Source organism: Pelodiscus sinensis, unplaced genomic scaffold (genome assembly GCF_049634645.1).
Source record: "Pelodiscus sinensis isolate JC-2024 unplaced genomic scaffold, ASM4963464v1 ctg60, whole genome shotgun sequence".
NCBI classification, from domain to species: Eukaryota; Metazoa; Chordata; order Testudines; family Trionychidae; genus Pelodiscus; species Pelodiscus sinensis.
The window spans coordinates 114,315-140,794 of NW_027466001.1; the positions used below are offsets into that span (position 1 = coordinate 114,315).

A 26,480-nucleotide genomic window follows, 5' to 3' on the forward strand; every position below is an offset into this window, starting at 1 on the left:
TGGGGGACTTCAACTATCCAGACATATGTTGGGAAACTAACACAGCGAGGCACAGGCTATCCAATAAGTTTCTGGACTGCATTGGAGACAACTTTCTGTTTCAGAAGGTTGAAAAAGCTACCAGAGGAGAAGCTGTTCTGGATTTGGTTTTAACAAATAGGGAGGAACTAGTTGAGAACTTGAAAGTGGAAGACAGTATAGGGGACAGTGATCACGAAATAATAGAGTTCATGATCTTAAGGAAAGGTAGAAGGGAGACCAGCACAATTGAGGTAATGGATTTCAGGAAGGCAGATTTTGATAAGCTCAGAGAACTTGTAGGTAAGGTCCCATGGGAAGCAAGACTGAAGGGAAAAACAACTGAGGAGAGTTGGAAGTATTTCAAAGGGACGTTGTTAAGGGCCCAAAAGCAAACAATTCCGCTGTGTAGGAAAGATAGAAAATATGGCAAAAGACCAGCTTGGCTTAACAAGGAGATCTTGCATGATCTCAAAATAAAAAAGGAGTCTCATAAAAAATGGAAATTAGGACAAATAACAAAGGATGAATATAGGCAAGCAACACGGGAATGCAGGGGCAAGATTAGAAAGGCAAAGGCACAAAATGAGATCAAATTAGCTACAGGCATAAAGGGAAACAAGAAGACCTTTTATAAATACATTAAAAGCAAGAGGAAGACCAAGGACAGGGTAGGCCCACTGCTTAGTGAGGAGGGAGAAGCAGTAACAGGAAACTTGGAAATGGCGGAGATGCTCAATGACTTCTTTGTTTCGGTCTTCACCGAGAAGTCTGGAGGTGTGCCTAACATAGTGAATACAAGCAGAGAGAGGGTAAGTTTAGAAGATAGGATACACAAAGAACAAGTTAAAAATCACTTAGGAAAGTTAGATGTCAGCAAGTCACCAGGTCCTGATGAAATGCATCCCAGGATACTCAAGGAGCTGATAGAGGAGGTATCTGAGCCTTTAGCTATGATCTTTGAAAAATCATGGCAGACAGGGGAGATTCCAGAAGACTGGAAAAGGGCAAATATTGTGCCCATCTATAAAAAGGGGAATAAGAACAACCCAGGAAACTATAGACCGGTCAGTTTAACGTCTGTCCCAGGGAAGATAATGGAGCAGGTAATTAAGGAAATCATATGCAAACACTTGGAAGGTAATAAAGTGATAGGGAATAGCCAGCATGGGTTTGTGAAGAACAAGTCATGCCAAACTAATCTGATAGCTTTCTTTGATAAGATAACGAGCCTTGTGGATAAGGGAGAAGCGGTGGATGTCATATACCTAGACTTTAGTAAGGCATTTGATACGGTCTCGCATGATATTCTTATTGATAAACTAGGCAAATATAACTTAGATAGGGCCACGATAAGGTGGGTGCATAATTGGCTGGATAACCGTAGTCAGAGAGTGGTTGTTAACGGTTCTAAATCCTGCTGGAAAGGGATAACAAGTGGAGTTCCTCAAGGGTCTGTTTTGGGACCCATACTGTTCAATATCTTCATCAATGATGTAGATATTGGGATAGAAAGTACGCTTATTAAGTTTGCAGATGATACCAAACTGGGTGGGGTTGCGACTTCTTTGGAGGATAGGGACATAATTCAGAATGACCTTAGCAAGTTAGAGAAATGGTCGGAGGTAAACAGGATGAGGTTTAATAGAGAGAAATGCAAAGTGCTCCACTTAGGAAGGAACAATCAGTTCCATACATACAAGATGGGAAGCGACTGTCTAGGAAGGAGCATGGCAGAAAGGGATCTAGGGGTCATAGTGGACCACAAGTTGAATATGAGTCAACAGTGTGATGCTGTTGCAAAAAAAGCAAATATGATTCTAGGTTGTATTAACAGGTGTGTTGTAAGCAAAACTCGTGAAGTCATTCTGCCGCTCTACTCTGCACTAGTTAGGCCTCAGCTGGAGTACTGTGTCCAGTTCTGGGCGCCACATTTCAAGAAAGATGTGGAGAAATTGGAAAGGGTACAGAGAAGAGCGACAAGAATGATTAAAGGTTTAGAGAACATGACCTATGAAGCCAGGCTTCATGAACTGGGCTTGTTTAGTTTGGAAAAAAGAAGATTAAGGGGGGACATGATAGCGGCTTTCAAATATCTAAAAGGGTGTCACAAGGAGGAAGGAGAAAATTTGTTCCTCTTGGTTTCTGAGGACAGGACAAGGAGTAATGGGCTTAAAGTGCAGCAGGGGAGGTTTAGATTGGACATTAGGAAAAAATTCCTAACTGTCAGGGTGGTCAAATATTGGAATAAATTGCCAAGGGAGGTGGTGGAATCTCCCTCTTTGGAGATATTTAAGAACAGGTTAGATAGACATCTGTCAGGGATGGTGTAGACGGAGCTTGATCCTGCCTTGAGGGCAGGGGGCTGGACTCGATGACCTCTCGAGGTCCCTTCCAGTCCTATGATTCTATGATTCTATGAACACCGCCCAGCCTGGAGCCCCCTCCCCGAGCCAGTGTCCCCTTCTCCACCTCCTCCTCCATCCAGATTTCCTCCCAAAGCTTGCACCTCTCACCCCTTCCCACACCCAAATCCCTCATTCCCACCGCAGAGACTACACATCCTGTCTCAAGCCAGCGGGGGTCCGGCTAGACTGCAGGAGTTTTTCAGGATTCTGGAGATATCTCAGAAAAACTCTTCTGCATCCAGGGTTGCGTTTGTTCTTCCGCTTTTTTAGTGGAAGAGCAATCAGGCTCTTTCGGTCACCCTTATATTCCTCTTTCCCCAAGGAATAAGGTGGCTTCCAAAAGAAGGGTTTTTTTTTCTGACATTTGGTCCAGTCTAGACAGGCCAAATGTTGGAAAAACCTCATTCTACAGAAGAATTGTTTTTTTTAAAGAAAAGTAGCAGTATAAGGATTGGGGACAGCAAGTGATGGAGAGGAGGAGAATAGAGAGAGCGGGGCTTCAAGGAAGGGGCAGGGCAGTAAATCTTGGCTTGGTCTGTCATTTAAAAGTGATCTTGGGTGTAAAAAGGTTGGAGACCACTGCTTTAGACCGCCCCCCCCGCCGCCGCCCCTCTGTATCGGGTCCATTACAACAATACTGAGTCAGTCTGCCATGACGCACCACTGGTCTCCCGTTGCTCTCCCTTGCGCGACTGGCGTACCTGCACAATTCCCCTTAGCTCCTGGGCCCTTAACCCGTGGAGATGCTCACCTGAAATGTCTGTACGTGTCCTGTTTCCCACAAGCCACGGCGGCTACTTTCCCTACTCCCCCTCATCCCGCCCCGCCCCCCCATAGCTGGGCGGGGCTCCTGCCTCAGAGACGGAAGCGTCCGGCGCTGATGCCCCGCCCCCACTCGGGAGAGGAGACCCCGCGGCAACCCCTCCCCCCCAAACTCCTCTCCGCCCCATGCAGTCTGATCCCCCCCACCAAACTCCTCTCCGCCCCGTGCAGTCTGCTCCCCCCCACCAAACTCCTCTCCGCCCCGTGCAGTCTGATCCCCCACCACCACCAAACTCCTCTCCGCCCCGTGCAGTCTGATCCCCCCCACCAAACTCCTCTCCGCCCCGTGCAGTCTGATCCCCCCCCACCAAACTCCTCTCCGCCCCGTGCAGTCTGCTCCCCTCCCCCCACCAAACTCCTCTCCGCCCCGTGCAGTCTGATCCCCCACCACCACCAAACTCCTCTCCGCCCCGTGCAGTCTGATCCCCCACCACCACCAAACTCCTCTCCGCCCCGTGCAGTCTGCTCCCCTCCCCCCACCAAACTCCTCTCCGCCCCGTGCAGTCTGATCCCCCACCACCACCAAACTCCTCTCCGCCCCGTGCAGTCTGCTCCCCTCCCCCCACCAAACTCCTCTCCGCCCCGTGCAGTCTGATCCCCCACCACCACCAAACTCCTCTCCGCCCCGTGCAGTCTGATCCCCCACCACCAAACTCCTCTCCGCCCCATGCAGTCTGATCCCTCCTCCACCATACTCCTCTCCGCCCCGTGCAGTCTGCTCCCCTCCCCACCACCAAACTCCTCTCCGCCCCGTGCAGTCTGCTCCCCTCCCCACCACCAAACTCCTCTCCGCCCCGTGCAGTCTGCTCCCCTCCCCACCACCAAACTCCTCTCCGCCCCGTGCAGTCTGATCCCCCCTCCACCATACTCCTCTCCGCCCCGTGCAGTCTGCTCCCCTCCCCACCACCAAACTCCTCTCCGCCCCGTGCAGTCTGCTCCCCACCCCCCCACCAAACTCCTCTCCGCCCCGTGCAGTCTGATCCCCCCCCACCAAACTCCTCTCCGCCCCGTGCAGTCTGCTCCCCTCCCCCCCACCAAACTCCTCTCCGCCCCGTGCAGTCTGCTCCCCTCCCCCCCACCAAACTCCTCTCCGCCCCGTGCAGTCTGCTCCCCTCCCCCCCACCAAACTCCTCTCCTCCCCGTGCAGTCTGCTCCCCTCCCCCCCACCAAACTCCTCTCTGCTCCATGCAGTCTGGTGGTGGGGAGCAAACTCCTCTCCGCCTCAGAATTATACGTGCATTACCTGCAATGAGCACCGAGTGGCACTGTTGATGCGCTACAGAATCATCCGAGTGTCACTGTTGCTCTGCTAAGGGCAGTTATTTCGGAATGGGGCATTTCTACCCTAATAACAATCTTTTTTATTTGGAAATAACTTTTTCGGTTTGGAATGGATTCAGTGTATATGCCCAGCTGTTCTTATTTCAATTTAGATGTAAGGGTTGTGCTTTATAACAAAGTAAGTACTCCCCACAGTCACTCAAAATAATTACTGCCCGGTGCTTCCTGGGGCGCTAACAGCAGGTCTATATCACATCCTTTTAGAAAAGTGGTAACTTGAGCGTCCGTAAGGCAAGCCTGCTATTCTGAAATTATTTCAGAATAACAGGCTCCTTATTTTTTTGTGAAATGAGAGTTTATTGTTCCAGAATAATGCCATTGTTGAAATTGCTATTTCTAAATAGCAATATTGTGTGTGCTCCATTGTTGCGATTTACAAATAGCGCCTTCCTAAGGCCATTAAAGTAATTACTCCCGAGTGTTTCCTGGGGCTCTAAATCAAGGTAGCACATCCACTTTAGGGAAGCCTGCCTCAGAGTAATTACAAGGTTTCTCTGTAAGGCTACATCTAGACTGCAAGCCTTTTTCAAAAGATACTTACGAAAAAGCCTCTTTCGAAAAAGAGCGTCTAGACTGCAAGCAGTATTTTCAAAAAAGCAAGCCGCTTTTTCGAAAGAGAGCACCCAGGCAGTCTGGATGCTCTCTTTTGAAAAAGCCCTGTTTGCATTCAAGAACGCCTTTTTTCGAGAGAGCACTTTCGAAAAAGGCATTCTTCCTCGTGAAATGAGGCGTACCGCTGTCGAAAGAAAAGCCGTGTTCTTTCGATTTAATTTCGAAAGAACGAGGCTGTAGTCTAGACGCAGGTGAAGTTTTTTCAAAAAAACCCTGCAGTCTAGACACAGCCTAATGGAGAAATGCTATTTTGAAATAGATGTTTTAGAATAAGCTATTTCAGAATAAAACCTGCCAAAATAAGTGTGTAGTGTAGCCATACTTTGAGTCAAAGTAGCATGTCCTTTCCAAGGGAGCCTGCCTCACACAAATGTTGATGCTTCCCTGTTGTGGGAACACACTATTTTGAAAAATATTTCAAATAACTTATTTTGGGGTTAAAGTATTTGAAACCCTTTCACAGGCCTTGGGAGGCAGGCCAGTCCTTGCCCACAGACAACCCGCCAACCTGAAGCATATTCTCACCAGCAACTACACACCGCATATTCTCACCAGCAACTACACACCGCACCATAATAACTCTAACTCAGGAACCAATCCTTGCAACAAACCTCGGTGCCAACTCTGCCCACATATATACACCAGCAACACCATCACAGGACCTAACCAGATCAGCCATACTGTCACTGGTACATTCTCCTGCACATCCACCAACGTAATATATGCCATCATGTGCCAACAATGCCCCACTGCTATATACATCGGCCAAACAGGACAGTCCCTACGTAAAAGAATAAATGGACACAAATCTGATATTAGGAATGGCAACATACAAAAACCTGTAGGGGAACACTTCAATCTTCCTGGACACACAATTGCAGATCTAAAGGTAGCCATCCTGCAGCAAAAAAACTTCAGGACCAGACTTCAAAGAGAAACTGCTGAGCTACAGTTCATCTTTAAGTTTGACACAATCAACTCTGGATTAAACAAAGACTGTGAATGGCTTGCTAACTACAAAAGCAGCTTCTGCTCTCTTGGAATTCACACCTCCAGATCAGCTGCTAGAAGTGGGCCTCATCCTCCTTGATTGGATCCACCTCATCATCTCCAGCCTGATCCTGGCCTGCATATTTATTCCTGCCTCTGGAAATTTCCACTACATGCATCTGACGAAGTGGGTCTTTGCCCACGAAAGCTTATGCTCCTACACTTCAGTTAGTCTATAAGGTGCCACAGGACTCCTCGTCACTTTTGAAGTATTTGAAAATAATTCCCCAGTGTGAACGTAGCCAAATATTACATCAACGCTGCAATGCTATTTCCGGATACCCAAGAATTCCAAAATATCTATCCCTCGTCTTCACAGCAGACTTGTTTTTTTGGGGTTCATTATTTCAAAGGCCCTGTAAACATCATTCTACGAGGCAAAAGGGATGTTTCGTTAGAGTACTTTATTTTGAAATTTGGCATCACGTAGACAGTGCCAAATGATGACATAAGATATACAATTTGAGCTATACAAATTGGCTACGTCTAGATTTTGCATCCCTTTTTCGGAAAAGGGATGCAAATTAGACGTATCGCAATTGCTAATAAAGCGGGAATTTAAATCATTCCTGCTTCATTAGCATAAAAATGGCTGCCACTTTTTTTCAGCACAGAGCTTTGCTGGAAAAAAGCGCCAGTCGAGATGCTGATCTTGCAGAAAATAAAGCCTTTTCTAAAAGATACTCTTAGATGTCTGGGGCCAATATACATGAGGAGTTCCCTTATCCCTTATTTTAAGTCGCAGCCTGAGCCCTATGCAGGTCCCCCAGCCCACCCCTTCCCTGCCCACACATACTAGGAGCCACCCCTACGTAGCCTATCCCTTGGCAAGGCTGTGTGAGGGTGGGACTGAAAAACTGCCTGGGAAAAGGGGCTTCCCCACCACTCCCGATCACCCTTTCCCTAGGGTTCCCCATTCCAGCACTTCACACACCCCTTCTGGGACCTTAGCCGGAGAGTGCCATGCCTGCACGATGTGGGCCCTGACAGTCGACTTTTCCACACCAAACTGGTTCCCAACACATCGGTAGCTGTCCGGCGTGGTGACCTTCCACACAACAATGGCGCCCCACTTCTCCTGTCGTGTGAGGGCAGGGGAGAGCCAGGAACACAGCTCCAGGAGGGTCTCCTTCCTCATGCAGAAATTCTGGAGCCGCTGTTGGTCATTCCAGTGCTCCATGTCGAGCCGGTCCCACCAGTCAGAGCTAGTCTTTAGAGCAAGAAGCGGCAGTGTACAGCGTGGTGCAGCTGGAAGACTTGCGCTCTCAATCAGCTGGTGGTTGCGTTCCTGCAGGGTCAAGAGGGCAGTCTGCAGAAACTGCAGCACAATAGCTAAGGGCCGAGAAATGGCTGTACGGGGGGAGGGGGGGTTATTTTGCTACCTTCAGAGGGTCCCTTATCCTGCTTTCCTAGCACAGGACCTAGGTCCATCCCTGGGGCAGATGGTGTTGTCTGCCCAGCCACTGACTGTGTGGGCAGAGCGGGGTGGGATCAAGCTCACCATCCTGTGTTCCCCAGGCAAATCCCTGCCCTATCCCTGAGTTCACGGGAGATCCCACTCTGTCACCCTGCCTTCAGGGGGTCCCTTATCCTGCCTTCTTAATGTGAGTGCCAGCTCCATCCCTGGGGTGTCTATGTTGGCTGTTTGGCCGCTCCTAGGGTGGGTGGGATGGGCCCACCAGCCTACCCTGCCCAGGTGAAAGGGTCTCAGATAGCCTCAAGCAGCAGCTCCCAGCAGTAATTGCTGACCAGATGCCCTGCCTGAAGTGGTTCTGGGTGGCCTTAAATGCAATTCTGCATCCTATGAGTGTGGACACTCTATTTTGAAATAAGCCTGCAGTGTAAACCTATCCTAAGGGTACGTCTTCACTGCACGTTTCATTCAGAAAAAGCTATTCTGGAAGATATCTTCTGGAAAAGCTGATTTTGGAAATAGAGCGTCCACACTACTGGGACACCTCAAAGTCTGAGATAGCACATCCACATTAGGGGAACTTATCTGGATTTAGCACCCCAGGATGCACTGGAAAAGAATAACTTTAGAATGAGGAGCTCTTTTGACATAGCAGCAGTGGAGCGTCCACATGCTCCCCCTCTGCCGAAAAAGCTTTTTCAGAAGAGGCGTTTTTTCCGACATTGATTAATCCTCATTCCATGAGGAATAAGCCCTCCGTTGTTTCAATTTTCTTTTGAAATAATGAAATTACTGTGTGGCTGCTACTGTTGTTCTGCTAGAATAACGTCCTTTATTCCAGAAAAACGATACAGTGTATACATACCCTTAGACGGGCACAAATCTCTATCAGCAAATGGCCACCGAGGGTACATCTAAACTACACGCCTTTTTCAACAGGCTTTTTCAAAAAATACTTTCGAAAAAGCCTCTCTCTAGAAAAAGAGCATCTAGACAGCATGATGCGGATCAAAAAATCGATCAGCTTTTTCAAAAAAGCGTGTCCAGACTGTCGGACACTCTTTCGGGGGAAAAAAAGGCACCCGGAAGTGCTTCTGGCAGGGCATGGGGGCAGCCTTTATTTCCAGGTGCTGCTGCATGTCCTTTGCAGAGACGCGTGCTTAAAGGGATCCCCCTGGACAGCTGTTGCTCTGCTCCTGCTTCCGGCTTGCCTACATCCTGGAGGGAAAGCAACGCTGCTATGGTGCTTGTTCTGATTGCCCTGCTTCCTCGGACACCACAGAAGTTTATTTTCAGGGTTTTTTTCTGCTTTTCACTGTGTTTTTGGGCATGGAGCCTGAGCTGCCCCTGGGCAGGCGATGGCCCCACACTGTGATGCTGGACGTTCTGCCACATCTTCATGAGACCATCATGATGTTTGTGGCAGAGCTGGATTCAGAGCCCAGCTTTGAGCCCCTAACTCAGGCTGCAGCCCCACTGCCCTTATTCCTGCAGAGGCAAGTTGGAGGCTGGCCCCCAGTTCAGACTGGTGGGACCGGCTTGTTATGGAGCAGTGGGATGATGAGGCTTGGCTCTGAAACGTCCTTATGCGTAAGTCTACGTTCCAGGAGCTGTGTGCTTGGCTCGCCCCTGCCCTACGATGCCAGGACACCCCCTGTGGCCCGCCATCCCCCTGGAGAAGCAGATTGCTATTGCCCTCCGGAAGCTGGCCACCCCCGACAGCTACTGCTCTGTAGGACACCAGTTTGGCGTGGGGATATCTACTGTTGGGGGCCATCTTGATGGAGGTAAGTCACTCTCTGGGGACAGTCCATGGGGGGGCAGTCAGGACTGGACAGAGGGAATGGGGGTAGCAGTGGTAGAAGTCCTCCTGGATTCACCCTGCCATGGTGCGGGGAAGGGAGGGGGGTTGGCTGAGGTGGAGGCTCTTGGGGTCTGGGAGGGGAGGGGTGGAGAAGCACCTCTCATCAGCTCATGCAACTCCACTAATGTCTTATGTGTGTTTCTATTCGTCCCTTTCTGCAGGTGGTGACAGCCATCACTGCAGAGCTGTTTTATAGAACTGTCCACCTCGGAGACCTGGATACCATCGTGGCTGGATTTGCGGGGCTAGGATTTCCAGACTGCGGTGGAGCACTCGATGGGACACACATCCCGATCTGCACACCGCCCCATCGAACAGCCCAGTATATTAACAGAGAAGGCTACTTTTCTATGGTGCTGCAGGCCCTGGTTGACCACCAGAGAGAATTCATAGACAGTTGCGTCGGGTGGTCAGGCCGGGCACACAATGCCCATATCTTCTGGAATTCATACCTGTACTGAAGGCTGCGTCATTCTTTCCGGAGTGAAACTATGCAGTCGGGGATGTGCAGATGCCTACGTGCATCGTGGCTGACGTGGTGAACCCCCTTATGCCCTGGCTCATGCAGCCATTCACTGGACACCTGGATGCAAGCAGGGAATACTTTAACTCCCGCCTGAATCAGGCTTGCTTGGAGGTGGAGTGCACCTTGGGCCGTCTGAAGGGCAGGTTTAGATGCCTTCTCGCTCGGCTGGACATGGGGGAACACAACATCTCCGATGTGGTTGCTGCATGCTGTGTGCTGCACAACCTAGTGAAGAGGAAAGGGGAGGCCTTCCTCCCAGCATGGGGGACATGGGCTGCTGTGGAGGGGAGGCACTTTGAGCAGCCCCGGACAGCTGCCATCCGGCAAGCCCACCAGCTGAGGAAGCAATTCTTCCAAGGAGCCCAATGAGTTTCCCCAGGGCCTTCCAAATGTGGGATTACCCCATGCACTCAGTGCTCCCCCCCCCCCCGCCCAAAGCCCCTCCTGGCCCCACATTCACATTGTTCTTGGTGTGAATGTGTACAGAGACAGGGATGGTTGAAAACACGTTGACAGTTTATTTCACTGTTGATTTTTTACTTAATCTATTTTTCTGAACAAAAGAGTTTTATTGGTTTTTAAACAATCAACAGTGAAATAAAGTGCTTCCCTTACTCACTCTCTCAGATGGGAAGGGGGATGTCAACCTGGAAGGGTGGGAGGCTCAGGGCTGAGGGTGCCACCTGGATGATGAGCCCCTGCCACCTTGGCTGCAGCGGCCTGCTCAGAGATGGCTGAGCTTGCAGGCTGGGACAGTAGGGGCTGGACAGGAGGTGCAGCTGTACCTGGGTCTGGGATGGCAGAGGGTGAAGGGAGGACAGGGGGTGAGGAGGGGGCAGACTGAGCAGGAGGAGCAGGAACAGACACAGGACCGAGGAAGGCCATGGCTTCCCAGATTAGCAGTGCGCTGCTGCACAAACTCGTCCAGCAAGCGACTGCACCGCTCTATCTCTGCCTGCATCCTCTGGTTAAATGTCTCCTGCATCCCTTGCAGGGCCGAGATGTGCTGGCGCACCAGGTCCAAATACGTGCGCCAGTGCCGACGGGTTCCCTGCAGCCATCTGGAAGGTGGGAGAGGTGTGCTCTCCCTCCTGGACAGCTGGTCCGGATGTGGAGGACAAGAAGGAAAAGTCGTCAGTCATGCATGCTCACATTTTCCCTGAGAGGGCATGCCCTCCTTCTTAGCAGTCAATGCCTGTCCTCTAGGGTCAGGGGATGCTCATGTGGTCTCAGCAAGGCATGGTATGCCCTGAGCAGCAGCCAAGGCCTCCCTGCAGTCCACTGTGCAGGCCACCATCCTGCCCCCCCTCCTCCCTCCATGGCCAAGCAGCACAGACTAGTGCCAGGCCACAGTTGGGGTTCCCGCAGGTTGCTGAGAGGCCTGAAGCTGTGTGGCAATCCCAGGATCCCCAACCCCTGCCTGTACCTGGCATCAGTGTCTGCAGGAGCAGGTGGTTCCTCGCAGCCATGCGGGTGCAGGGGTAGGACGGCCCTCCCTGTGGTCGGCCATGTGTGTGCCCCTCCACCCCCTCAGGCTGTGATCAGCATGACATGTCACAGTACTGCACCATCCGCTTTGCTCCCGCCTCCCCTGCCCTGTGTGTGTTGGACCCTCACAGCACTCACCTGATGTTCCCTCCCCGGTGCCCAAAGTTGTCTGGGAGGCCTCCTGCATCTGGGTGTCTGGCTCCAGGGTCAGGGTCACAATGCTCCTGCTGGTGTCCTCCTCCTCCTCCTCCACTTGGAGCTCTTGGTCCTCTGGGGTCTCACCCTGGAGCTGCGGCTGCGGCTGCGGCTGCTGCTGCACAGGGGTGTCCACCCCAGACTCCACAACTGTCTCGGGAGGCAGGGGTTCCCCTGCCCCCAGGATCCGGTCCAGATCCTCATAATAGGCACAATACTATGGTGCTTCCCCAGAGTGGGAGCTGCGCTCACGGGCTCTAACATACCCCTGCTGCAGCTCCTTGACCTTTGCCCTGACCTGCTCCAGTGTGCAGGGGTGGTGACCTTTTTTGGCATAAATGTCTGCATTCCTCCTCTTGGACTGCAGTCCCTGAAGAGACTCCTCCTCAGACCAGAGCCCCAAGAGGGCTTTGATCTTGGGGCCAGACCAGGAAGGTGCCCGGTATTTGGTGCCCCAGGCTTTTTGAGGAGTGTGTCCCTGGCGGGGGGGGGGGTCTCGGGGAGTCTCGGGGGGCTTGTCCCTGGGACATGACTCTTGGTAGCCCTACCAGGAAGAGCTCAGCAGTCAGGGTCCTGTTTGGAGCTGTTCTAGGAGAATCTCACTACTATAATACATGTTTTATTAATAAAAGCAACTGTCCCTAATCGACTCTGTCTTGAAGTGAATCCACACCCTCTTGGGCCCTGGCCCTGTGATTTGACAGCTCCCAGAAACACCAGTGCTCCCCCAGCACAAAGAGCTTGAGGTGAGTGAATGAAAGAATCTTTGTGTAAGTGAAGTACAGAGGGAGGACAGTGAATTTCCATGTGCTCTCACTCTGCATATCACTATCTGGCTTCCATCCCTAGCAATGGGCTCAGGGCATCAGCTCCCTCTCTGTTCTCTGCCACAGGTCGGCCATTTTTTTCCATCCACCCAATCCCTCTAGGGACAGAAAAGAGAACGAGAGAACACTTGGAAGGGAGGCTGCCACTCACGGTTGTAACACAGACACACCCTGATGCATCACCTGGCTGCTGCTCACTGGAGAGCCCTTCTTTATTCCTCTCCAGCCTATCCAGGGCCTAAAACGCTGACCATGGAGGAGAAACTACAGTCCTCTCCCCCTCACAGCACCCTCAGCCCACAACACCCTCGCCCTACCCAGAATGTTCTGGGCCTTTGAGGGAAGTGAGGATTGTTCAAAGGCACCATAATAGATGCCCAACTTAAATGTATACCCCAAATTAAAAAACACAGCAAAGAACTCTAAAAGATACCTTTTTATCTCTCACTGCTTCTTTTACTTGGTTGTTAAGCCACGGTGGCTCTTTTTAAGTCAAATCCTAGTGAGGAAAATAGAAAGGAGCATATACACTGCCAAATTAAGTGTAAAAATGTAATAAGAGGTGTTTGAAGAACAGCTAGCCAAAAACTCAAAGGCTACGTCTACAATGCAATCTTTTTGAATAAGAACAGTCATTCTATCACAAAAACATGCAGAGTGTCTGTACTGCACACTCGTTCTTGTGCAAGTAAATTTATAGTAAAGCATCATAAAAGAGGGTTTTTTGCACAAGACTTATTCCTCTCCCCACGAGGAATAAGCCCTCTTGCGCAAGAGCTGTTGCCCAAGAAGGCAGTGTGGACGGGCAACAGGGGTTTCTCGCACAAGAAACTCCTATGGTTAAAATGGCCATCAGAGCTTTCTTGCACAAGAGAGCGTCCACATAGCCATTGATGCTCTCGTGCAAAAGTACATCTCTTGCGCAAAAGCACATGGCAGTGTGGATGCGCTCTTGCGTAAGTACTTTTGAGCAAAACAGTTCTTGTGCAAAAAGCATGCAGTGTAGACGTAGCCAAAAGGTATAACAAAATGTTTTTTAAGTACATCAGAAGCAGGAAGCCTGCTAAACAGTCAGTGTGGCCCCTGGACGATCGAGATAAAGATGATAAAGTGCTCCATTTGTAAGTCATTGCGGAGAAACTAAATGAATTCTTTGCTTCAGTCTTCACTGCTGAGGATGTTAGGGAGATTCCCAAACCTGAGCCGTCCTTTGTAGGTGACAAATCTGAGGAATTGTCACAGACTGAAGTGTCATTAGAAGAGGTTTTGGAACTAATTGATAAACTTAATAGTAACAAGTCACCGGGACCAGATGGCATTCACCCCAGAGTTCTGAAAGAACTCAAATATGACATTGCGGAACTATTAACGATGGTTTGTAACCTAGCCTTTAAAACAGCTTCTGTACCCAATGACTGGAAGATAGTTAATGTAACGCCAATATTTAAAAAGGGCTCTAGAGGCAATTCCAGGAATGACAGACCAGTAAGTCTAATGTCAGTACCGGGCAAATTAGTTGAAACAACAGTAAAGAATAATATAGACACAAAGAAGAACATAATTTGTTGGGCAAAAGTCAACAAGGTTTCTGCAAAGGGAAATCATGTCTTACTAATATTTTAGAGTTCTTTGAAGGGGTCAACAAACATATGGACAAGGGGGATCCAGTAGACATAGTGTACTTAATTTACATAAGAGTCTTTGGTGAGGGATCTTGTCAAAGACTTTCTGGAAATCTAAGTAGTCATAGGATAAGAGGGAAGATCCTTTCATGGATTGAGAACTGGTTAAAAGGCAGGAAACAAAGGGTAGGAAAAAATGTTAAATTGTCAGAATGGAGAGGGGTAACTAGTGGTGTTCCCTAAGGGTCAGTCCTAGGACCAATCCTATTCAACTTATTCATAAATGATCTGGAGAAAGGGGTAAACAGGGAGGTGGCAAAGTTTGTGGATGACACTAAACTGCTCAAGGTAGTTAAGACCAAAGCAGACTGTGAAGAACTTCAAAAAGATCTCATCAAACTAAGTGATTTGGCAACAAAATGGCAAATGAAATGTAATGTGGATAAATGTAAAGTAATGCACTTTGGAAAAAATAACCCCAACTATATGTACAAGATGTTGGGGGCTAATTTAACTACAACTGATCAGGAAAGAGATCTTGTAGTCATTGTGGATAGTTTTCTAAAGATGTCCATGCAGTGTGCAGCAGCAGTCAAAAAAGCTTTTAAAAAGGGATAGAGAATAAGTCAGAGAATATCTTACTGCCCTTATATAAATCCATGCTACGCGCACATCTAGAATACTGTGTACAGATGGGGGTCTCCTCATTTCAAAAAGATATAGCAGCATTAGAAAAAGTTCAGAGAAGGGCAACTAAAATAATTAGGGGTTTGGAACGGGTCCCATATAAGGAGAGATTAAAGAGACTAGGACTTTTCAGTTTGGAAAAGAGGAGACTAAGGGGGGATAGGATAGAGGTCTATAAAATCATGAGTGGTGTGGAGAAAGTGAATAAGTTCTTTACTTGTTCCCATAATATAAGAACTAGGGCCACCAAATGAAATTAAGGGGCAGCAGGTTTAAAATAAATAAAAGGAAGTTCTTCTTCACACGGCGCACAGTCAACCTGTGGAACTCCTTGCTTGAGGAGGTTGTGAAAGCTAGGATTATAACAGAGTTTAAAAAAGAACTAGATAGCCTCCATGAATTTAAGCCCATTAATGGTTATTAGTCAGTATGGGTAAGGAATGGTTTCCCTGGCCTCTGTTTGTCAGAGGGTGGAGATGAATGGCAAGAGAGAGGTGGTTTGATCATTACCTGTTTGGATCACTCCCTTTAGGGCACCTGGAATTGGCCACTGTCGGCAGACAGGACACTGGGCTGGATGGACCTTTGGTCTGACCCAGTCTGGTTGTTCTTATGTTCTTAAGTTCTCCGGTCTCAGGCTCAATGTGACGTCCCGTGACTCAAAACCAGAGATGCGGTGGGGTGGGACTGCAAACTACGGAGCATCTCTCTTGGTGAAGGAGGGTGACCTGCGTGCAGCTAGTCATGGGGAGGAAAGGACAATCCCAGACAACGCCCAGCCGCAGGCATAGCTCTGCCTTTCCCAGGACCCGTCCCATGGAAATCACAGGCGTCTGCTCGCAAGGAGGCACCTCACTGCACAGACACTGGCTAAAGAGAATTTCACAGAACTCGCACCAGCTCCTGCACCATCACCAGAGTGCTCCTCAGCTCCACAGCCAAGTGGGACGTGCGGATGGCTCAGGCTTATTTCCTGCAGATGCTCCTCATCCAGCTGAGGCTCCAGAGCGGCTCCACAGACCTGCAGCAGCCTCGTAAGAACAGCCACTAACCCACAGAAGAACCATCGCTGACAATCATGCTACAGCCGCACCGGCCCTTCCAACGCCTGCCGCCCTCTCCAACCCTTCCACAACACGGCCATTCCAGCACGAGACACGGACTGGACACCAACGGGTCAATTGGACGTAGATCCCCCCCGACATGGGGACACCCATCCTATCCCACTCACCTCCATGCACTGGAGTCCAAGCCAGAGAGATGCACCACCACCACCCACCCCACTTCCTGGGGAGTGAAACACCACCAGGAGAGGCCCTAAGACAGCATACACAGTGTGCTGGCCACCACCAGAGAGAGGAGAGAGAGACACAAACATAGGAGGAAGGCAGGCAACTCCCCACCTAGAGCACTGCTCCTGGAGACACCTGCTACCAAGGACCCACCATCCTGAGCAGGGAAGAGAGCAGCACTTAAAATTGTAGACCTCAGCTCCCTAGTAACCACTGATGCTACTCAGCAATCTCTGCTCTCAAACCCCGCCCTAGGCACAGTGGAGTCTCTAACTACAGCCAAGTGAGCTGCAGGCAGAGCCCTCACCAACCAGACACTTACCTCAGTGACAGTGGCAGCTGCTCCAAACTCAGCTGGATGAATATTGCCTCACATCGATCATGCACACAAGCTAGCAACTCTCATTTGTATTCCATCCTATGATGGTGTGAAGGACCGGGTCGGTTTGGGCACAGCTGAGGACGTCCACTCAGGGTGAATTGCTCAAATTCGGGGCTTCTTGCAGCCCCCAGACTGGTGACCTTTCCAAACAGGCCACAAACCAGTCCCACAGAGCGCTTCAGCTGCCTGCCTGAAGCCTCACAAGCAAAACCCCTCCGACACCCCAGCAATATCTGTGCCCCAGATGGCCCCAGGCCTCATACACGGATGGGGGGGGTCTTAGAACCCAACCCCACCTACCCCGAACAAGTTCTGTCTGGTTCCAAGAAACCAGCCACAGATCCCTCTGGACCTTACCCACAAATCACGCTGAACCAATCCTTTAGAATCTACCATCTAAAGGTTTATTACCACAAGAAAGAAAAGCATGAGAGTAAGGTTGCTAAAGAATCATACATTACATGCATCGAATCTCCCAGTTCTCGATGCAGGCTCTAGCAGAGATGTTACAGATGCTGGCTTACAAGTCCTTGTTGCGCATCCTAGGTCAGGATGGGTCCACAGTTCTTTCTGGCCCTTCGATCCCTGCACTGCTGCGTCTGGGATGAAGTACTGAGCTGATTACCAAGATGGAGTCAACCACATGGCATATTTATACTTACTTCCTGGTCTCTTCTTGGCTGCAGCAGGTCACCTGGCCAGCGGCCTATCCCTGTGTTCCCTGCCGGTAGCCCAAAGGTGTCTGCCCTCATTCTTGAGGTGTGTCCTTGGCCTATTGAGTGCCATTGTCCCACATAGCCTTGCTAATTAGCATGTCCATAGGCTGAACTTTGCCCAGTGCATTTAGAGAGACTTCCAGTCTCCATACAGAGTACAGATACCTAACTCCACACACAAACATAATACAGATATATGAAGAGCATATACAGAATCAGAATAAAAGTAAGCTTTTGTCTGACACCTCACATGGCCTCCTTTGTACCACTTTTGGGGCGAATCCCCCCCCATGGGTGCAGCAGTGACCCGGCTGATCCCTTCATAATCCAATAACGTGACAGATGGGAGCAGACTCTGACAAATTACTCCTTTTTCCTTGCAACTAAACCTAGAATACAGAGGAGGGGCAGAAAGTAAGCATCTCAGATAGCACTGCTCTGTATCCTCTTTCCTTACATGTCACAGTCACTGACACCACCTCACATTACCAGAGCAGGACTACAACTAGAATTGAGCCCTATGCACATACAAGCAATATAGTCACTTTGCAAAGCAGACTATTGTCCGTGCCCTCAATTCAATTCAAGAGACTTCTGTGCTGAAAGATGTAGAGAATCTGTGTGGAAAATCTCGGAGCGAGTACAGACGAACAATTCAAAAATTAATATTTTGCTTTCAGCCAGTGAGAAGGAAGACACACAAAGATTTCTCAGCTGCCACCTTAAAAGGATGTCCAGGATATTTCCAAGACAGTCACCCTGTAGAACCGACTATGGTCCTTTCACCAGTCCCCATGCCCAAGCAGGAAGCTCTCTGCCTCAGAAGAAATCGGCTGCCGGAATGGCTGAAGATTTCAAAGCACACATCTGTTACTCACACAGAGCCATGGGAAAGCCGAACCCTGAGGACCCTTCCTGTGTCCCGAGAATCACGTCCAGGTAGCTCAAGCCCATCTCACACGTTTCTTCTCTGGCCATGGGCCCGCATTGATTGCTCTGCAAGGGCGGCAGAAAAAGCCCAGCGTCAGCTCTCACTCACTAAGCTCCGTGGCTGCATGAATTCTATCTTTTAGCTTCTCCTCCCCTGCAACGCACCGCAGCCTCCCACCGTCGGCCACCCCCTCCCGCTGTCCCTGCAGGAACACAGAGAGAAAGGAGGTCTTGAATCCTTATCCACACTCTGTTGAAACGACAACTGCCCCTTCACCAGTCCCCAGGCCACCAGTCTCCGTGCCACAGCAGCAAGCTCTGTGCCTCAGAAGAAACCGGCTGCCAGGACGCTTGAAAATTTCAAAGCACGCATCTCTTACTCACACAGAGCCATGGGAAGGCCGAACCCTGAGGACCCTTCACATGTCCCGACAATCACGTCCAGGCAGATCAAGTCCATCTCGTATGTTTCTTCTCTGGCCAAGGCTCCGCATTGATTCCTCTGTAAGCGCGGCAAAAAAGCCCAGCGTCAGCTCAAACACTAAGGTCTCTGGCTGTGGGAATGCTATCCTTTAGCCCTTTCCCTCTCTCCCCCCTGTATCGGGCCCGCTACAAGAACACGGAGTCAGCCAGCCATGACACACCACTGCACTACCTTGCGCGACTGGCGGACCTGCAGAATTCCTGTTGGCTGCTGAGCCCTTAACCCGTGGAGATGCTCACCTGGAACGCCTGCAAGGGTCCTGTAGAAGGAGACGGCAGAAACAGAGCAAGGACAAAGACACAGACAGAAACAGACAGACAGAATGTATTGGCCAATACGAGAGAAAAACCAGAGAGAAACACAGGAGAGGCAGCAAGAAAGCTTACCGCTTTGCGTCTTCCTCCTCGATCCCTGCATCTGCTGAGAAGGACACTGTGGTCCAGAGAAACCAGTACCCCTGAGAAACGGGAGCTCCGTTTCTCCCACAACCTCGGGAACCTCCGCTCGGACTCGCTCTCTGAGCAAACGGGACGTCCCTTCCTACAACCGAGCGGGCCGTGAGCCGAGAGATTTCCAGACCCGACACTTATCTCCGTGACAGCGATGGCTGCTCTGCTCCCAGACGGACGGTTCTCGCCGCGATTCGACCAAGCTCCTCAGCTCGCTGTTCTCGTTTCCGCTCGATCCCCAGATGGGAGGACACCGGGACCGTTGACTTCTTATCGCTCGCTACCAAGCCCAGCAAAGGGGGAAAAACAAACAAACAACTTAGCGTTTCAGTCGGCAAGGACGCGGCATCGCTTCTCCTCCCCTGTAACGCACCGCAGCCTCCCACCGTCGGCCACCCCCTCCTGCTGTCCCTCCAGTAACACAGAGAGAAAGGAGGCCTTGAATCCCTATCCACACTCTGCTGAAACGACAACTGCCCCTTCACCAGTCCCCAGACCACCAGGCTCCGTGAAACAGCAAGAAGCTCTCTGCCTCAGAAGAATCCGGCAGCCAGGACGCTAGGAGATTTCAAAGCACGCATCTCTTACTCACAGAGCCATGGGAAGGCCAAACCCTGAGGACCCTTCACGTCTCCCGACAATCACGTCCAGGCAGATCAAGTCCATCTCGTATGTTTCTTCTCTGGCCAAGGCTCCGCATTGATTCCTCTGTAAGCACGGCAAAAAAGCCCAGCGTCAGCTCAAACACTAAGGTCTCTGGCTGTGTGAATTCTATCCTTTAGCCCTTTCCCCCTCCCTCCTCTGTATCGGGCCCGCTACAAGAACACGGAGTCAGCCAGCCATGACACACCACTGCTCTACCTTGTGCGACTGGCGGACCTGCAGAATTCCCGTTGGCTGCTGAGCCCTTAACCCGTGGAGATGCTCACCTGGAACGCCTGCAAGGGTCCTGTAGAAGAGGACGGCAGAAGCAGAGCAAGGACAAAGACACAGACAGAAACAGACAGACAGAATGTATTGGCCAATACGAGAGAACAACCAGAGAGAAACACAGGAGAGGCAGCAAGAAAGCTTACCGCTTTGCGTCTTCCTCCTCGATCCCTGCGTCTGCTGAGAAGGACACCGTGGTCCAGAGAAACCAGCACCCCTGACAAACAGGAGCCCCGTTTCACCCACAACCTCGGGAACCTCCGCTCGGACTCGCTCTCTGAGCAAACGGGACGTCCCTTCCTACAAGCGAGCGGGCCGTGAGCCGAGAGATTTCCAGACCCGACACTTATCTCCGTGACAGCGATGGCTGCTCAGCTCCCAGACGGACGGTTCTCGCCGCGATTCGACCAAGCTCCTCAGCTCGCTGTTCTCGTTTCCGCTCGATCCCCAGATGGGAGGACACCGGGACCGTTGACTTCTTATCGCTCGCTACCAAGCCCAGCAAAGGGGGAAAAACAAACAAACAACTTAGCGTTTCAGTCGGCAAGGACGCGGCATCGCTTCTCCTCCCCTGTAACGCACCGCAGCCTCCCACCGTCGGCCACCCCCTCCCGCTGTCCCTGCAGGAACACAGAGAGAAAGGAGGCCTTGAATCCCTATCCACACTCTGCTGAAACGACAACTGCCCCTTCACCAGTCCCCAGACCACCAGGCTCCGTGAAACAGCAAGAAGCTCTCTGCCTCAGAAGAATCCGGCAGCCAGGACGCTAGGAGATTTCAAAGCACGCATCTCTTACTCACAGAGCCATGGGAAGGCCAAACCCTGAGGACCCTTCACGTCTCCCGACAATCACGTCCAGGCAGATCAAGTCCATCTCGTATGTTTCTTCTCTGGCCAAGGCTCCGCATTGATTCCTCTGTAAGCGCGGCAAAAAAGCCCAGCGTCAGCTCAAACACTAAGGTCTCTGGCTGTGTGAATTCTATCCTTTAGCCCTTTCCCTCTCTCCCCTCTGTATCGGGCCCGCTACAAGAACACGGAGTCAGCCAGCCATGACACACCACTGCTCTACCTTGCGCGACTGGCGGACCTGCAGAATTCCCATTGGCTGCTGAGCCCTTAACCCGTGGAGATGCTCACCTTGAACGCCTGCAAGGGTCCTGTAGAAGGAGACAGCAGAAGCAGAGCAAGGACAAAGACACAGACAGAAACAGACAGACAGAACGTATTGGCCAATACGAGAGAGCAACAAGAGAGAAACACACGAGAGGCAGCAAGAAAGCTTACCGCTTTGCGTCTTCCTGCTCGATCTCTGCGTCTGCTGAGAAGGACACCGTGGTCCAGAGAAACCAGCACCCCTGAGAAACGGGAGCTCCGTTTCTCCCACAACCTCGGGAACCTCCGCTCGGACTCGCTCTCTGAGCAAACGGGACGTCCCTTCCTACAACCGAGCGGGCCGAGAGCTGAGAGATTTCCAGACCCGACACTTATCTCCGTGACAGCGATGGTTGCTCCGCTCCGAGACGGACGGTTCTCGCCACGATTCGACCAAGCTCCTCAGCTTGCTGTTCTCGTTTCCGCTCGATCCCCAGATGGGAGGACACCGGGACCGTTGACTTCTTATCGCTCGCTACCAAGCCCAGCAAAGGGGGAAAAACAAACAAACAACTTAGCGTTTCAGTCGGCAAGGACGCAGCATCGCTTCTCCTCCCCTGTAACGCACCGCAGCCTCCCACCGTCGGCCACCCCCTCCCGCTGTCCCTCCAGTAACACAGAGAGAAAGGAGGCCTTGAATCCCTATCCACACTCTGCTGAAACGACAACTGCCCCTTCACCAGTCCCCAGACCACCAGGCTCCGTGAAACAGCAAGAAGCTCTCTGCCTCAGAAGAATCCGGCAGCCAGGACGCTAGGAGATTTCAAAGCACGCATCTCTTACTCACAGAGCCATGGGAAGGCCAAACCCTGAGGACCCTTCACGTCTCCCGACAATCACGTCCAGGCAGATCAAGTCCATCTCGTATGTTTCTTCTCTGGCCAAGGCTCCGCATTGATTCCTCTGTAAGCACGGCAAAAAAGCCCAGCGTCAGCTCAAACACTAAGGTCTCTGGCTGTGTGAATTCTATCCTTTAGCCCTTTCCCCCTCCCCCCTCTGTATCGGGCCCGCTACAAGAACACGGAGTCAGCCAGCCATGACACACCACTGCTCTACCTTGTGCGACTGGCGGACCTGCAGAATTCCCGTTGGCTGCTGAGCCCTTAACCCGTGGAGATGCTCACCTGGAACGCCTGCAAGGGTCCTGTAGAAGAGGACGGCAGAAGCAGAGCAAGGACAAAGACACAGACAGAAACAGACAGACAGAATGTATTGGCCAATACGAGAGAACAACCAGAGAGAAACACAGGAGAGGCAGCAAGAAAGCTTACCGCTTTGCGTCTTCCTCCTCGATCCCTGCGTCTGCTGAGAAGGACACCGTGGTCCAGAGAAACCAGCACCCCTGACAAACGGGAGCCCCGTTTCACCCACAACCTCGGGAACCTCCGCTCGGACTCGCTCTCTGAGCAAACGGGACGTCCCTTCCTACAACCGAGCGGGCCGTGAGCCGAGAGATTTCCAGACCCGACACTTATCTCCGTGACAGCGATGGCTGCTCAGCTCCCAGATGGACGGTTCTCGCCGCGATTCGACCAAGCTCCTCAGCTCGCTGTTCTCGTTTCCGCTCGATCCCCAGATGGGAGGACACCGGGACCGTTGACTTCTTATCGCTCGCTACCAAGCCCAGCAAAGGGGGAAAAACAAACAAACAACTTAGCGTTTCAGTCGGCAAGGACGCGGCATCGCTTCTCCTCCCCTGTAACGCACCGCAGCCTCCCACCGTCGGCCACCCCCTCCCGCTGTCCCTGCAGGAACACAGAGAGAAAGGAGGCCTTGAATCCCTATCCACACTCTGCTGAAACGACAACTGCCCCTTCACCAGTCCCCAGACCACCAGGCTCCGTGAAACAGCAAGAAGCTCTCTGCCTCAGAAGAATCCGGCAGCCAGGACGCTTGAAAATTCCAAAGCACGCATCTCTTACTCACACAGAGCCATGGGAAGGCCGAACCCTGAGGACCCTTCACGTCTCCCGACAATCACGTCCAGGCAGATCAAGTCCATCTCGTATGTTTCTTCTCTGGCCAAGGCTCCGCATTGATTCCTCTGTAAGCGCAGCAAAAAAGCCCAGCGTCAGCTCAAACACTAAGGTCTCTGGCTGTGTGAATTCTATCCTTTAGCCCTTTCCCCCTCCCCCCTCTGTATCGGGCCCGCTACAAGAACACGGAGTCAGCCAGCCATGACACACCACTGCTCTACCTTGTGCGACTGGCGGACCTGCAGAATTCCCGTTGGCTGCTGAGCCCTTAACCCGTGGAGATGCTCACCTGGAACGCCTGCAAGGGTCCTGTAGAAGAGGACGGCAGAAGCAGAGCAAGGACAAAGACACAGACAGAAACAGACAGACAGAATGTATTGGCCAATACGAGAGAACAACCAGAGAGAAACACAGGAGAGGCAGCAAGAAAGCTTACCGCTTTGCGTCTTCCTCCTCGATCCCTGCGTCTGCTGAGAAGGACACCGTGGTCCAGAGAAACCAGCACCCCTGACAAACGGGAGCCCCGTTTCACCCACAACCTCGGGAACCTCCGCTCGGACTCGCTCTCTGAGCAAACGGGACGTCCCTTCCTACAACCGAGCGGGCCGTGAGCCGAGAGATTTCCAGACCCGACACTTATCTCCGTGACAGCGATGGCTGCTCAGCTCCCAGACGGACGGTTCTCGCCGCGATTCGACCAAGCTCCTCAGCTCGCTGTTCTCGTTTCCGCTCGATCCCCAGATGGGAGGACACCGGGACCGTTGACTTCTTATCGCTCGCTATCAAGCCCAGCAAAGGGGGAAAAACAAACAAACAACTTAGCGTTTCAGTCGGCAAGGACGCAGCATCGCTTCTCCTCCCCTGTAACGCACCGCAGCCTCCCACCGTCGGCCACCCCCTCCCGCTGTCCCTCCAGGAACACAGAGAGAAAGGAGGCCTTGAATCCCTATCCACACTCTGCTGAAACAACAACTGCCCCTTCACCAGTCCCCAGACCACCAGGCTCCGTGAAACAGCTAGAAGCTCTCTGCCTCAGAAGAATCCGGCAGCCAGGACGCTAGGAGATTTCAAAGCACGCATCTCTTACTCACAGAGCCATGGGAAGGCCAAACCCTGAGGACCCTTCACGTCTCCCGACAATCACGTCCAGGCAGATCAAGTCCATCTCGTATGTTTCTTCTCTGGCCAAGGCTCCGCATTGATTCCTCTGTAAGCACGGCAAAAAAGCCCAGCGTCAGCTCAAACACTAAGGTCTCTGGCTGTGTGAATTCTATCCTTTAGCCCTTTCCCCCTCCCCCCTCTGTATCGGGCCCGCTACAAGAACACGGAGTCAGCCAGCCATGACACACCACTGCTCTACCTTGTGCGACTGGCGGACCTGCAGAATTCCCGTTGGCTGCTGAGCCCTTAACCCGTGGAGATGCTCACCTGGAACGCCTGCAAGGGTCCTGTAGAAGAGGACGGCAGAAGCAGAGCAAGGACAAAGACACAGACAGAAACAGACAGACAGAATGTATTGGCCAATACGAGAGAACAACCAGAGAGAAACACAGGAGAGGCAGCAAGAAAGCTTACCGCTTTGCGTCTTCCTCCTCGATCCCTGCGTCTGCTGAGAAGGACACCGTGGTCCAGAGAAACCAGCACCCCTGACAAACGGGAGCCCCGTTTCACCCACAACCTCGGGAACCTCCGCTCGGACTCGCTCTCTGAGCAAACGGGACGTCCCTTCCTACAAGCGAGCGGGCCGTGAGCCGAGAGATTTCCAGACCCGACACTTATCTCCGTGACAGCGATGGCTGCTCCGCTCCCAGACGGACGGTTCTCGCCGCGATTCGACCAAGCTCCTCAGCTCGCTGTTCTCGTTTCCGCTCGATCCCCAGATGGGAGGACACCGGGACCGTTGACTTCTTATCGCTCGCTACCAAGCCCAGCAAAGGGGGAAAAACAAACAAACAACTTAGCGTTTCAGTCGGCAAGAACGCGGCATCGCTTCTCCTCCCCTGTAACGCACCGCAGCCTCCCACCGTCGGCCACCCCCTCCCGCTGTCCCTGCAGGAACACAGAGAGAAAGGAGGCCTTGAATCCCTATCCACACTCTGCGGAAACGACAACTGCCCCTTCACCAGTCCCCAGACCACCAGGCTCCGTGAAACAGCAAGAAGCTCTGTGCCTCAGAAGAATCCGGCAGCCAGGACGCTAGAAGATTTCAAAGCACGCATCTCTTACTCACAGAGCCATGGGAAGGCCAAACCCTGAGGACCCTTCACGTCTCCCGACAATCACGTCCAGGCAGATCAAGTCCATCTCGTATGTTTCTTCTCTGGCCAAGGCTCCGCATTGATTCCTCTGTAAGCACGGCAAAAAAGCCCAGCGTCAGCTCAAACACTAAGGTCTCTGGCTGTGTGAATTCTATCCTTTAGCCCTTTCCCCCTCCCCGCTCTGTATCGGGCCCGCTACAAGAACATGGAGTCAGCCAGCCATGACACACCACTGCTCTACCTTGCGCGACTGGCGGACCTGCAGAATTCCTGTTGGCTGCTGAGCCCTTAACCCGTGGAGATGCTCACCTGGAACGCCTGCAAGGGTCCTGTAGAAGGAGACGGCAGAAACAGAGCAAGGACAAAGACACAGACAGAAACAGACAGACAGAATGTATTGGCCAATACGAGAGAAAAACCAGAGAGAAACACAGGAGAGGCAGCAAGAAAGCTTACCGCTTTGCGTCTTCCTCCTCGATCCCTGCATCTGCTGAGAAGGACACTGTGGTCCAGAGAAACCAGTACCCCTGAGAAACGGGAGCTCCGTTTCTCCCACAACCTCGGGAACCTCCGCTCGGACTCGCTCTCTGAGCAAACGGGACGTCCCTTCCTACAACCGAGCGGGCCGTGAGCCGAGAGATTTCCAGACCCGACACTTATCTCCGTGACAGCGATGGCTGCTCTGCTCCCAGACGGACGGTTCTCGCCGCGATTCGACCAAGCTCCTCAGCTCGCTGTTCTCGTTTCCGCTCGATCCCCAGATGGGAGGACACCGGGACCGTTGACTTCTTATCGCTCGCTACCAAGCCCAGCAAAGGGGGAAAAACAAACAAACAACTTAGCGTTTCAGTCGGCAAGGACGCGGCATCGCTTCTCCTCCCCTGTAACGCACCGCAGCCTCCCACCGTCGGCCACCCCCTCCTGCTGTCCCTCCAGTAACACAGAGAGAAAGGAGGCCTTGAATCCCTATCCACACTCTGCTGAAACGACAACTGCCCCTTCACCAGTCCCCAGACCACCAGGCTCCGTGAAACAG

The 26,480-nt window shown here is 51.9% G+C and overlaps 1 long non-coding RNA gene across 1 annotated transcript; it reads right to left on the reverse strand.

Annotated features, from left to right (window-relative positions):
- Nucleotides 1–16,433: 16,433 nt before the first annotated feature.
- Nucleotides 16,434–19,458, reverse strand: LOC142825862 (uncharacterized). Its single transcript, XR_012900198.1, has 3 exons — nt 18,579–19,458; nt 18,143–18,260; nt 16,434–17,653 (listed from the first exon to the last, which is right to left on the reverse strand). It is a non-coding gene; the product is annotated as an uncharacterized LOC142825862 (long non-coding RNA).
- Nucleotides 19,459–26,480: the final 7,022 nt, after the last annotated feature.